Genomic DNA, 14917 nt, shown 5'->3' with positions numbered 1-14917 from the left:
AGAAGCTTTTCATGGAGAGTTGTTGCACACTAAAAAGGTCAACCGGAAAACTAGCAGCCTGACCTGGAAAGCACCTGGCCAGGGCCTGGAAGGACAGTCCTGGACCTGGGGCTCCTTCTAGTGCATGAGGCTTGCTCTCCACACCACCACACTTTGCAGAGCAGAAGAGCAAACGGGAAGCACGTGCATCCGCAGGCGTCACCAGGAAGCTGTGCTGTGAGGGTAGCCTTGCTGGGCGCTGTGCACAGGGGCAGCACAGGTGCTGGTGCTTCTGCTCGGGCAGCTCCCCGGGGAAGCCCACTCAGAGCACCTCCAAGGAAGGCAAAAGCTGTGATTCAGATGAGTATTTACTCAGCTGCTGGCCATATGTGGGAAGTCTCCAGTCAAGAACTCTCCTGGTACTTTGGCTAAAAAGACGGTGGCTGTGGGGAGCTGGCAATTTCATATCCAGCCTGACTCACACCTTTTGCCCACCACAGTGCTGTTGCAATGGCTGCTGGGTTTGAGTCCTAACGATGATAGAGGAGCAGTGCTAAAGAGGGGTGACTACCTCATCTCCTCTTTGCTAGTCCTCAGATGAAAGGAGAACCCTGGATCCTGTGAACGTTTAAGGTGTCCACAGATCTGTTCATCTCTGGGAAGGCAATAAAGTCATGATGAATTGTATCTGGCTAATTCAGTGATTGATTTTTTTTTTTAAAGGATGAGAAATAGTTCATGTAATAGCCAACTCAAGTACAGTAATACTTCGGCTATCAAATGGCTCTGAGCTCAAAATTCCCACTCCTAGAACAGTGAAGTTCAGAAAATAGCTGCTTGGTGTTTGGCTCCTTGCATGTTAAGTCCAACTTGAAAAAACCTGTATGGGCTGAGACTGAGTCATGGGTTATACCTTGCCACGAGCACCAGGAAGCAACCAGCGCTTCAGCCTCAGTCCCACGCTCGCACAGGCAACATACAACACTTGTTAGTGCATTAATACTTTTGTGTGCTTTATTTGCATGGCTCCAAAGAAAGTTAGTAATACTACCAGTAAAGCTAGAGAGAACTGAGACCCACAATGGAGTTAAAGAAATCATTACAAAATTTGGTAAAGTCTTGGAAAAATGAATTTATACGTGTGCCTTTTGGATCTTTGGACCAATTATTTGATTCAACATTATTTCTTATGGGAGAAATACGTTCAGTTCTTGAACTTTCTGGTGTTCAAACACGAGTTTGGAATGAATTGAATTCAACAACTGTAGCACCACTATATAATTCAGTGAGTTCTACTATATTTGCAACCTTATAATTTTTACATTCCTGAATATTTTCATCACCCCATAAAAAAACCCTGTACTCCTTAGCTATTTACTTCAGGCATGTGTAACCATCTACTGCCTATCTAAAGATTTCCCTGGTCTAGTCATTTTATAAAAGTGGAGTCTTGTGCATGTATGTGTGTGTTCCCTTCCCTTCCATTGCCAACTTACATCCCCCTGTATGAGTATTTACTACATTTTATTTATCTGTTCATCAACTAATGGGTGTTTTTTACTTTTCAATACTGGGAATGAGAATTCTATGAACACTTGTATACGTGTTTTTGTGCGAACTCTGATTTCAGTTTCCTTGGTTATATACACAGGAGGGAACTGCTCAGTTTTGTGATGCTTCTATAGCCATTCATCCAAGTCCACGAGCAGGGCGTGAGGTTTGAGTTCTCCACATCTTTGCCATCTGTTCCCCAGCCCACCTCTATGCTTAAAAACAGAAACAAAAACAAAACCCCAAAACAAAACGTAGCCATCCTAGTAGATGCAAGGTGGTATTTGTGTACCAGTGTTGTCTGCTCGGTGCCTTGTGTATTCTTTAGATTATTTATTTTGCAGTTACAATAGTCTTACATATTCCATATGGAAGTCACTCATCAGATACATAGGTTTACAAGTGTTCCTCCTCGGTGGCTTGTCTTTTTATTTGCTAAATGGTGTTATTTGTTTTTTTTTTTTTTTTTTTTTTGCGGAACCGGGGATTGAACTCAGATCCTTGCGTTTGCCAGTCAAGCGCTTATCGTACTGAGCCATCTCCCCGGCCCCTAAATGGTGTTATTTGAAATATAGAGTTTTTAATTTTGATGATGTCCAACTTATTTTTTGATTGTTTTTGGTATCATAGCTGAGAAACCTCTGCCTAATCTACTGTCATAGAGATTAATATTTCTGCTTTAGTTCTAAGAGTTTTTCATTTTTGGTTCTTAAAATTAGGTTGTTAGCCTTTAACTTTTTAAAGCTCATTTTGTGTGTTATGTGAGGTAGGAGTGGGAAAGACTGTTCCTGCCTCATTTGTCTGGGCTCAGCTACATTTTCATATCTATTTCAAAACCAGTTTGGTTCAGAGAGAAGTAAGTTCAGTGATCTTATACTGTGGGGCAAGTTTCTCAGGGTCAGACTAGAGAACCATATGGAAAGCTGAACCTCAGGCCTCCCTTTGTATCTGAAATGTGAAAACAGATAAATGTAAGAGCTAAAACCATAAAACTTGTTGGATATCTTTGTAATCTTAGACTTGCCAAAAAATTCAGACACAGGATGAAAAGCAGTGACCATAAGAGCAATATAAATTGGCAAATAAACTGATTTCATCATAATCAGAAACTCTTAAAAGCCATTGTAAAGAGTAAAAGGCCAACCTCAGACTTAGTAAAAATACTGCAAAAAACAGTATGTAAGGATATGACTCAAGTAGCAAGATAAACAATTCACTTTTAAATAATAGGCAAACGATTGAATGACTCTTAAGAGCTGTGGATCGCAAGAGATGCACCACCAGTTGTTAGACTGACACAAATCATAACCATGAGACCACCGAAGTGCTGTCAGAATGGGTGACAGCAAAGTGACTAACGACATCTCACAGTGCGCACTGCTTCCAGCCACTGAGGAACGCTGGAGGCTTCTGATACTAACATCGCTTCCCATGCGGTTCAGCGATCCCACTCTTACTGTTCACCCAAGAGAAAGCACAGCACATGTCCACACACACGAGCATTAGGTGCAGGTGCTTGCTGACGAGGACCCCCTGGAACGGAAGTCTCCCAGGGCAGCAAGTGGTGGCGGGAAAGTGGCTGGGCCAGGACATAGGCTGGCCCAGGGCTGCAATGTGGTCTGCTCTGCCTCTGAAAGGACATGTAGAGGACAGCTGGGCGAGGTGAGCAAGCTATGGAGGAAGCAGGGAGACGGTAGCCCAGAATGGCAGTGAGGTGGCCTTCATGTGCTCTGGAGCAGTGGATGGGGTTTTCCTGGCTTAGAGCTCTGCGTGCGGCAGGGAATACACCAGGTGCTTTTTGCTAAGCCCATGGGATATGTGCAAAGGTGATGGAGAGGTGGACTGTCCATGGCGGGGCAGTGGCCTCTGCTGTTATCTGGAACCTGTTAACTTTCATAGTGGGGATGTCTGCCTGCCTATTATGGTGGTGGATCAGTAACAGCATGAGGTAAAAGCCACAGGCACATGGTTTCCTAAGGGAACACTAGGCAGCAAGTGGCTCAGGCTGCTGGCGCCTGCTGTGTAGACAGAATGATCCAGGGAAAAAGGGAAGATGATAGGGGTGAGAGGAGGGCTGACAGAGCAGGGACAATGCCAGTACGGATGGCCAGAGCACTGCCACTGTAGGCTAGGCTCCAAGTGAAGAATGAGACTTTGTGGGCAATGGGGAGGGGAAAGAACAGGCTCTGAGGAGGGCAGACTGGGCTCAGCCAAGCAGGCAGCCTGGGAGCAGTACACAGCAGTGAGCTGAGGGCAGTAGCTGTGGTTTGACATGGAAATGGGCAGGGCAGGCTGGAGAGAGTCCAGTATAAGCTGAGGGTGTCAGGCAGCTAAGCAGGCAAAAGGAGAGCAAGGTGGCGAGGACATAGGACTTGGGAGAGCCTGGGGCAAGGGTACAGAGCCAGCATATGGACTGCAAAGAGATGGAATCTGGAGAGGCCCCATCCCTGCGCCTTGGCTAGACTGGAGGCCAAGCCAGGGGCAGAAGGCACAATGACAGGGTGCTGATGATTCCTGGTCTGAGGAGTAGCCCAGCAGCTCAAATGGCTGGTGGCTGTCCCAGCTTGCTCCTGGCCCAACAGTCTGGAGATGTGTTCCAAGCTTCAGAGGGTTTAGAAATGCAACAACTCAAGTACTTTAAGTACAAAGACCTGAGCTCATTTTGAAAAGGAAACAAGTATGAAGCAGCCCTTCTGTACTTCCTACCAGTCACGTCTTGTATACGTGTTATGATGCATATGTTATCATGTGTCATATAACTGTCATTTTTTGTGGAGCAGACACATTCATGAATCCATGCAAACCACAAGGACTCCAGGGCTGGAACAGCCACTCTGGACAAGCTTGGTTCCTAGCTCTGGTACCTGTGGCTGCGTACCTTTGAGAAATCACTTCAATTTTGAAGCCAGCTGTCTGCTTTAAAATTTTAATTCAATTCTCAATTTATTGAAATGGAGCCTGAGGAGAGCATGGAGCTGCTGCCCCTCATCTCTTCCCCCATGAGGATGTCTCCCCACTTTGGTCAAACCTCCTGTGTGGCCAAAACCTAAGTGCCCAGCCTGAAAGCACCTGCTTCTGGTGTAGTGGCTGTCTTATGTTTTCCTTCCTGGTCCCCTCAGATCCCAGCCTGTGTTTGCCTACATCACAGCATGATAGCTGAGGTATGCCAGATGGTACCTCTATTGCTCAATCTGGCTCTAGTGTTTGGTGTCCAGACAGAGGGGCTGCCAGGGCTGTCCTGAGACATTCCCTATTTCTAGTGAGAGCTCCCAAGACAATACAGCTATACCACCCACAGGGAGGGTTGCCACACGGTGGTTTTCTGTTTCCATCATTCCTTCCACATCAGTGGTTGGTTTTCTCTCTGCCCTAATATGGATGCAGCAGAGCTGCTTTAGTCACTTGTTTTCTTTTCCACAGCATGGAATTGCTTACTGACATTATTGATAGAGAAGTACAAACTTCCCAGGTCTGGCCTGCATGAGCCCCTGGGAGCTGCTCTGGGGTCCTGCTGTGTCTCCAGCACTGCATTCTTCTTACTTCCTAGCATCATGGGCTATTGTGGGCTCATTTTGTACTTTCCGGCCCTACTCTGGAATGAAGCATTTTTCAAAGGAGTCAACAAGCCCCAGGAGTGGGGGCTACTTCTAGAGCCTCTCAGTGAAATTACTCATACACACATGCATGCATACATGCGGTTGTTTAAAACCTTTCTGGGCATACTGACATTTGGCAGGGTCCAAGTCAGAATATCACAGTGGAAGAACATGATGGGACAAAGCTCCTCACTATGTAGTGGTCAGAAGCACAACAGAAGGGCACCGGTGAGAGATGCACCCTCCAAAGCTCCCTGAAAATGGGTTCTCCCTCCAACAGCACCTTCACTTATGAATGTGGTGGATTAATCCATGGGTATGTGCAGCACCTCTGTGATCTAATTACCTCTCCAGGAGTCTTAATCTTGTTGATAACTAAGCTTGACCATCACATTCTGCCCCTTATTAACTTAACAATCAAATGTCTCCTTAAACTATACTTCACCTCTAAATAAAGATGATAGCAAGGTCATAATTCCACCTAATATGATGCCACTATCTTGCGTGCTACCAAAAATGCAGTTACCCTTTTCCCAAGGTCAGTATAATTCTACATTGTTCCAGTGCAAACCAAACTCTTCTCTGAGACTCAAGGTAAACATTTAGCTATTAAACCCTGTAAAAATAAAAAAGCAATTATGTACTCATACGTTATCCCAAGATGCAATGGCACTAGGTAAACATTCTCATTCCAAAATGGAGGAACCGAGAGATAAAAAAAATATTGGATCAAAGCAAGTTAGGGCAAACTCTTTAAGTCCTGTAGCTGCATGGCAAGCATCTGGAGCACATGGTGGTGAAGTTCCAAATGGTTTGGGTGACCCATCCTTATATCCTTGCAGTTTGGTGTCCGCATCATCTCTGTTGAGCTGATTCTGCTTGTGGCTAGTGGCTTGCTTTGGTAAATGTCTCATGTTCCTGGAATCTCTGGCTTCCTGCAGTCTCCACTGTACCTTGAGCTTCATTCCTACAGCTTCACCTCCTCTTCCCCGCCTCCAAGGACACACTGTCTGACCTCCCAGGCTTTCCCTTGAAATCTGGGCAGAAACCCTCAGAATCTCACAACTCTTGCATTGGGTCTGAAAAAGCACCATGATGTGTCAGTTGAGCCGTAACTAGGTGCCCTTGGACTGTGGCTGTAATAGCCTTTGAGTGCTTAGATGACTACACTTGGTGAAACAAATCCCAGGGAACCAAGGTCTTAGGTGGCCCTTCTTGATCAGGGATCCCCACAGCCTCTCTTCTCACATGAAGGGTTTATGTACCCTTGAGCTTGCAATAAAATTTCTGACATGCTGTCAAGGCATCTTCCTTTCCCTGTACAAAGTACTTTGTTTCTTTTTAATGGCAGTAATCTTTTCAGCAGCACCACCTTCTTTGAGCCCAACTTTACATATGGTTCCTTTTAAGACAAAATTTAACTTTTCCAAAACATTCTGCTCTGCTTTTTACTCTACTATAAATATGGCTAAAAGCACTTAACATTACCTGTGGTGCCTGAACACTGAGCTGATTTAAAATGTACTCTGCCAGATAATTGACTACCATTCTTAATTTAGGAAATTGACTAAAAAAAAAAAAAAAAAAAAAAAGACATTCTTTGCCAGAATAAAATATGCATGGTCTCTAGTCCAGTTCTCCATTGAATTCTTGTTTTTATTTCAAACCTCGGGAAGCTAGACAGGGTTTTCAGACTCTCAAGCTATGGCAAGTAAAGAGTTGGCTACTCCAGATCAATGCTGGAAAAGAAATCCTTCCTCTTACCACAATCATCTCCTTTACTTTTCTGCATTCCTATCAACATTCTGGTCTTCTACGCTTCCAGAAAAATCACTCATCAGGCTGTGATTATAGCATTTTAGGCTTTCTCTAGCCTACTTGTCCAAACTTTTCCAAACTCCCACAAACCAGCCCTAGTTTTCTGAACCATATGGTCAAGTATAGTCACAAAAATGACCCCATATCTTTGGTACCAATTTTATGTATTATTCAGCTTTCCCATCTCTGGGACATGATACCCCAAATCTGCAACTTTTAAAGCAGGAAAGCTCTGATCTGGCTCACAGTTCACAGGGTTCAGTCCGTGTTCAGTAGACTCTGAGGTAGAAATACCATGTTGGAAGGATGTAGCAGAGCAAAGCTGCTCGTTTCATGGTGGCCAGAAATAGAGAGGAGAAGCACCAGTGAGTAACACATCTTCCAAGGCACACCCCTAGTGACCCACCTCCAAATGGGCCCTACCTTCTAACAGCACATTCAGCTCTTCATCCACTGATAAAGAGCATAGTGCCCCACAAGCCAATCACCTATCCAGGAGTCTCAATCTCGTTAAGCTTACAATTAAACATAACTGCCATATGAGAACACTTCAGTCTATCCTGTTCCCATGTCTGTGAATCGCTGCCTGTCTTTATCCTGTCTGCTTGTTGGATGGAGCAGTATGTAATCACTTAGTAGTGCCTGCTGCCTTTCATCTTGTGCTCCTCTGTGGGCATGTGCATACCTCTGTAGAGGACAAGAAAGGCATTTTCTTCAAAAAATCTGATCTAGGGTAACTACCTGCTCAGGCCCCCCTCCTGATCCTCTCTCGGAAGGAGCTTTCTGTCAATAAATATATTCTGCTCATTAAAAAAAAAAACCAAAAAACTCTGACCTGAGTACAACACAGAGAGGGTGCAACACAGCCATCTCCACAAGTAGATGGCCTTCCAGTCTACTATGAGGCTGGGTGCATGCCTTGGTCCTTTTAGTCAGATCATGGAGTGTGAAAAGGTCTGTAGTCCTCTAGGGAGAGTAGGATAGGGTTTTCAGGCTGATAAGCTATGACAACTAAAGGGTTGGCTACTCCAAAGCAGTGCTAGAGAAGAAATCCTTCTTCCCATCACAGTCACCTGAAATAGCAGAACCAATCACTGCAGTATTGTAAGTCCCTTTTGGAAATTTTCTGATTGCAACCACCACCAGAGAGGAAGGCACACCAACACACACAGTACTGAACTGAAATGTTAACACAGTTCCCAGACTGCCAGGCTGGAGACAGTGCCTGGCCTTTAAGACTTCTGATTATACAGAGCATGGAAAGACTGAATTTCCAAGTCTAATAGTGTAGACTTTCAACCATTTTCTCTAGAATTTATTTTTTGAGTAAATATATGGAGTAACATAAACAGAGCTGAACAAAGTCTTTCTGTTGCTAAATTACCTCTCTAAACCATATTATCCTGACTTTCCTGGATGTGTTCCTGCAAGCCTGACATGAACACACAGGCACAGCCACATGTAGTCTGCACCAAGCAGTAGTTGCTGTGGCTCAGGAGGTGTTTGTTAGTGCCTCACCTGTCTGATCCTGTAGAACCAGGGGTCAGGGGTCAGACACTGATGGATTTAGGTGTCACAAAGGACTCTTCAGGATCAGCATCACCATTCCTGTGCATGAAAGTAATTCAGAATAGCTTGGGTGCTCTGTTATGTGTTGTTTGTCTGGAAGGAGTTTAAAAATGTGTGCTAAATGTTACTTCAGTTAAAAAAAATAGAAAAATCATTCAGAACCACCTCTATTCCAAGCTCCTGGTGGGTCATAAACTTTGGAAAGTAGAATGTCATCATAGCACACCACTGGCAAAAAAACAAAACACAAGCCTCCCGAGACCGGAGGGTGTAGCCTGCAGTCATCTCTCTGTCTTAGAGCCCAACGTTCTCCATGTGGCATGCCCCCCCTGCGGGGGCATCTTCAGCACTGTTTGCTTCGTCTCCAGACCTTGGAAAGAAATGGGGAACCTCTGGGTTGAGAGAGCCACCTTACTGGAAATATAGTCCAACAGCATTTTTAAAGTGAAGACACAGGACTTTTAACAACATGATGTGGCAGCACGAGTAAGCAGCTTGCCTCACAAGGGAGAGAGACCCACAGTGGGCGACAACACTGACGGTAATGAAGTAACAGGCTGTAACAGGCCAAATTCCACCCCTCTCCCATTTTTTTATGGCCCCAAGTAAAAATGACTGACCCAAATTCAGCCATTGAAATTTGTGTCCCATGAAAGCGTCCATAGAGATGCTTGATGGGCACAGCCAGGCTCCCTTGTGGAGGGCTGTTCAGTTGGGCTGCAGCTTAGGGGCTGCAGCTTAGTGGCTGCACACTGACCTCCTGGCTGCAGGGCCTTCAGCAGTTACTCTCTAGCCTGCTGAGACAGCCAGGTGCTCCTTGTCCCAGGAGCCTGGTGCTCAAGGCAGCCTGCAGGCTCCTGGCCCCAGACAGCTGCGCAGAGGCTGGGAGACTCAGACCACTTCCTGTCGTGGAGCAAAGCTGGCACAGAGCTGTGTCCTATTGTTTTTAAAGTGTTTTCCTTTGGGAAAAGGAAAAGTCACTACTAAGAAACAGAACTAGAACATATCAAAAACAAGGCAAAGCAAAAAACGCACACCACACAATCTCAGGAATAGCAACAATAAAGTCAGGGCTGTCTATTATATCCTGTTGGCCTCAGACCCTAAACCTGAGAGGAACTTTCTTCTTTTCCCTCCCTCCTTCTCTCTAGGACCCTCTTAAAGGCCTAGTTAAGGTGCCATTTCTGTGCTTTTGGACTGTTACAAAATAGATATAAAATAATTAAAGATAAATTTCCAATGGGAATTCCTTTATTTGCCCAAATTCAGTTCATTTTAATTTTTAAAAATCTTTTTATTTATTTATTTGGTACAAGGTCTCACTATGTAGCTTGGACTCGTAGTGATCCCCCTATCTCAGCCTCCCCAGCCAGCACTGGGATTATAGGCGTGCACCACCATGCCTGGCCTCCAGGGCCGGCACAGCGCTTCCAGGCTTCCAGAGTCAGTACGGCATGCGGTACTGGGGAGCAAATCCGGGTCCTTGCTTGCCAGGCAGGTGCTTTGACCACTGAGCTATCTCACCAGCCCCCACAGTTTATTTTAACTCAATCAAAATTATAAAAATTCTTCAGAAAAGGCTCTCATTTATGTTATCACTAAATTTCAAAATTTCATTTATCTTTTGTCATCTTTGGTTTCAAAAGAATTTCTGTCTTGGGAGACAACACAGGGTGCTCCAAGCTGGCACTGCGGATGGTCCTGTGGGTGCCCTGTCTTCTGACCTCTCTCTACCTGACCCTAGCGATGGTCAGGGTGAGGCCCACCTCTGCTTTCCCCTGTCAGAGCACATATCACACCCCAAAAGAAACTTATTTCCCTACTGAAACTCCACATCCTGCCTACCCCTACCTTACTCCCAGACACTCTGTAAAGGGTTCCTCATGCACATTGCTCTGCTTTACTGGAACATGGGGACAAGGCTGAATGGCTTTTGGGTGTACACCTCTTCTGGCCCCTGACCTGCAAGAAATGAGAGCTGGCTCTGCCCAGAGAGACACCTCTTTACTCTGCTTTACTGGAACATGGGGACAAGGCTGAATGGCTTTTGGGTGTACACCTCTTCTGGCCCCTGACCTGCAAGAAATGAGAGCTGGCTCTGCCCAGAGAGACAGGAGCTCTGCAACATTCCAAATCCTTCTACTTAAAAAGTTCTATCTCAAGTCAGTTTAAAAATAACTTTAGTTTTATTTATTTATTTTTTAAATCAAAGAATTGCTGGTGGGAGAGACTGATTATTGTAAAGGGTTAATAGAGTTTTGTGCCTTAATTGTGAAAAATTATAAAAACCCCTTGTGTTTCTTGGCTGATCTGGTTCCTATGCAGAGTTGACCCATAACAATTATAATGTGAAAATATGGCCATAAGTACTTTGTCTAGAAAGTAGAACTAAAAGAAACAACAAAGGGATGTTTGGGATCCTAAAAATGAGAAGTACAGCATAATTCTACACTTTCCCATTTAAGAATGGAAAGGGGAAATTATGCTGGCAAACTCAGTAATATACACAACCAAGAAATTTGTACCCTGAAATAAATCCAAAGCAAATGGAACCTTAAACAGCCAACCCTCCTATGAGGATCAGTACAAACAAATCTCACCTTAGATAGGAATGTAAGCCCTAATAACATTTTAAAAAATCTTTAATTTATTTGTTTGTTTATAGGTTCTCACTACGCAGCTCAGACTCACAGGGATCCTCCTGCTTCAGCCTCCCCAGCGCTGGGATTACAGGTGTGCACCACTACGCTGGGTTCCAGTGGCCAGCACGGTGCACCTGGGATGGGGGATGGAACCTGGGTCCTTGTGCTTGCCAGACAGGCGATTAGACTGCAGAGGTATCTCCCCGGCCCCCTAATTGTGTTTCTGCTTTCCAATTGTGGCTATAAAGTAATAACATAGCAGCTGTTTGCTTTGTGAAGTAATTCTTTTCCCTCCTAAACCACTGATGCGAAAGGTGAGCCACATGTAAGTCGGCAGTGGGGACTAGAGATGCAGCTCCACGATGGAGCGCTCAGCCTCGCAGATGTGGCCCTAGGTGTGGCTGGCTGCCAGCAGCCCTTCTCCCAAGAGGCACATGATAAGGAGGAGGAGGCTTAAATATATAAACATAAATAAATGCTAGAAACTCTTTAGAGATAAATTCACATTTTTCTTTTCATATAAATATTAATATGTAATTATAATAAAGACAAGAGGAATATATTTCACATATGCTCTGGGAAATATATCATTACTAAGTTTTAAAATCATTTCATAAATCTCAAAGTAATGTCTGAAAACACTGAAACTGGTTATATTTTAAAGTTATGATCTCCTTTAAATATTTTCATTGAATCACAGACTTTGGGGTCAGTAGGAATTTTTAAGGCCTTTGGGTTCTTTTTTTGGAGGGGTTCTTTTTCAAAAGTGACTCATTCCTATGCTGTCCCCTCAATCCACTGACCCTTATCCTCAGCAGGCTCCATAGACTCGGCACACATTAGCCCCTTCAATCACCAGCAATCCTATGAATCTTCAGTAAATGGCCATTTTAGTGAAACTGAGCTTTAAAAACAAAACAAGAAAAAAAAAAACAACTTGCTCATGATTACACAACTAGTAAAATTATTCAAGCCTAAGGCAGTCACATTCCAAAACCTAAGCTCATAAATATTCTGCTGTATAACATTTCTCAATTCAAATCTAATTGTAATTTACAGGTTAAACTTCGTGATAATCGTTTTGTAATATAATTCTTTGTTGTGCTGGTGACTGACTTCCATGGTAGCAACAAAAACATTTTTGTTGGGAAACACAATTGCTCTTAAAAAGCTTTGTTCATGTATTACTCATCTAGTGCCAGGCATGAACGAGACCAAGTCTCAATCTCTAAAAGCCTAGATCTAGTAAAAGTGACTTCCTATGCTCTACTTTTAAAATTAAGAATCCTTTGCTTTCCTGGTAGAGGAAAGCAATTTATTGGGGGGAAAAATAGCCATGTAGGTCCAGAGTCTAGAACTTCTGTTTCCACCCATACAGGCTGGCGGTTGTGGTGGAGACAAACATGGGACAGGGGACCATCTTTCGGTTCGCCCCTCTGCTATGTCGATTCTACTTTCAGGGGCCCTCACCATCTCTTATTTCTGAGCCCTGGGACTGTATACAACGAATCACCCTTGAAGCTGTCCCTGGATCTTAACCCAACACTACTTTAATCTGTTTTTCCTTCGCTGTCCTTTACATGTGCAGGTGAGTCTTTACAAACCTCTCTGTGTTATTTTAGAGGGGTTATGTCAGGATGCTCAATAAATGTTGCATGTTTCAGTCTTGTTCTTTTGGAGGACTTTCCTACTTATTAAGGATTTTTGTGTTAAATAATGCTTTCAATTTTCCTTCAAACTTAAATTGTATATAGAAACTAATCGTTAAGGTTTAAATAAGAACTGGGGAGACAGCTCAGCAGTCTAAGTGCCTGCCTGGCAAGCACAAGGACAGGCTTTGATCCCAGAACCGTATGCTGTTGGCCTCTGGAACCCCAGGCACACCATGCCAGCCACTGAAACCAGGTCTGGTGGTGCATGCCTATAATCCCAGCGCTGGCTGGGGAGGCTGAGAGAAAGGATCACTATGAGTCCGAGCTACATTGTGAGACCTTGTACCAAATAAAAATGGCACAGTGCCTGCCTGTCAAGCATGAGGTTCTGAGTTCAATTCCTGGTACCAGAAAAAAAAGGTTTAGATAATATTTAAATCACATTTTGTAAATAAAGCCAATGATGTACTTACACATATGTACTTTAAAGTCCTATGGCTGAATACTTTCAATTTTTAAAAATGGTACAAAATAAATGAACCATGAAATCAACACGTTTTTGTAAAACGAGCATATCCCCCGCCAACAAAGAATAAGGTGTAAACAACTTACATAAAAGAAATTCAACTGATTGAAAGTTTGTATTTCCTCAAGAGCTGAAGGTTAGGAAGAATAAAATAAAATGATTTCTGGCTGAAAGAAGTGAAGCATGAGGAGGAAAGGGCCAGGGTGAAACAGTGCAGACAACAGTAACAACTAATTCTGTTCGAACAGCAGCTCCAGTTCAGGAAGACCCTTAATACAGAATCACAGAATACCTGGATGAGGCAGAGATGTAAAATTATGATTGTGGTGAATGGAGCAAAGCAAGGCTCTGGACATGCAGAGTGGTAGCAGCTCCAGAGCTGGAAGGGGAAGCAGCAGCCTCAGCCTGCCACCTGCTTACTGCCTCCTGAAGAGTTTAGGTTCCCTGTGCTGCAGCTGAGGGAGGCAGGAGGGAGAGCTGAGGGGGACTTATTTGGGACTATGGAAGGAGAAGCCTTAGGACCCTCCTTGCCTAGGCTTTTTTCCCAAGACCTTTTGCTAGTTTTTTCTAGTGAAAAAAATTTATTTTTTTAGAACAGTTTTAGATTGACAAAAATCTATGAAGGTAGTATAGAGTCCCTGTATGCCCTGTTCTTAACATCCCATACTGTTTGATTTGGCTGTCACAATGAGCCAATACTGCTGCAGCACTGTAAGTACTACACTAAAGTCCTGTCTGCTCAGATCTTGGCTCTACTGAACGTCCTTATAATCTAGGATCCCACCCAGTCTGCCATACTGGGTTTAAGATTAGAAACAAAAGCAGCCAAGGTTACCTAGATTCTTGTTTCTGTACATTTTACTTCATGTACCATCAATATTTTAGGCAGCATGCTTTGTTATTTTAGTAAGTGGCCCCCAACTTTTACTTACAGAATTTTAAGCACAGTGCAGAGTTTTTCTTTGGATCCTAGAATAACACCCGCCTCACAGTCTGGCCACAGACCGCAGCAGTAGCCCCAGAAGCACTAATCACTGTTCGCCTTTATTGTTGGCCTGGCGGGAGGAAGGAACCAGCTTATTATGGTTTGACTTAGAAGAGGTAATGGAAGACTGGCAACCACTGCGTTCTCTTTATCCATTTCTCTAGAGATCATCCACAAAGTGGTAAAAAAGATCTCATAACCATGCATATTTCAATATGGGGTATTTCTTGAACTGGGGAAAATGAGGACAGAGGAAAGAAGATCCTTTGCTGTCCTAATGTGGCTTTGTTTTCCCAAAGTAACCCTCGGTGCAGGTACTTCACATTACCCTGACTAAGAAACATACATTTGGACTCACTCTCCATTTACCTGAAATGATTTTATAGCATGTCTCTGGTGGCAAATGGCATTCATTATTACAGGCCTGATTTGTTTCTTGCTTTGCAGTTTTCTTGATTTCCCCTCTTTTGATAACAAATCCTGTCCACCTGTCCATAGGACTCAGCTCACCTTAGAATAGAATAGCATGTTATGTGCAGTGTACTGCCAATTTCCTGCACTAGCCCTCTTGTCCCATTATTCTAGGAGACCAAAGTAGG

Source organism: Octodon degus, unplaced genomic scaffold, assembly GCF_000260255.1.
Source record: "Octodon degus isolate 3935 unplaced genomic scaffold, OctDeg1.0 scaffold00312, whole genome shotgun sequence".
Taxonomy (NCBI): Eukaryota; Metazoa; Chordata; class Mammalia; order Rodentia; family Octodontidae; genus Octodon; species Octodon degus.
Note: the sequence above shows the minus strand (reverse complement) of the source record.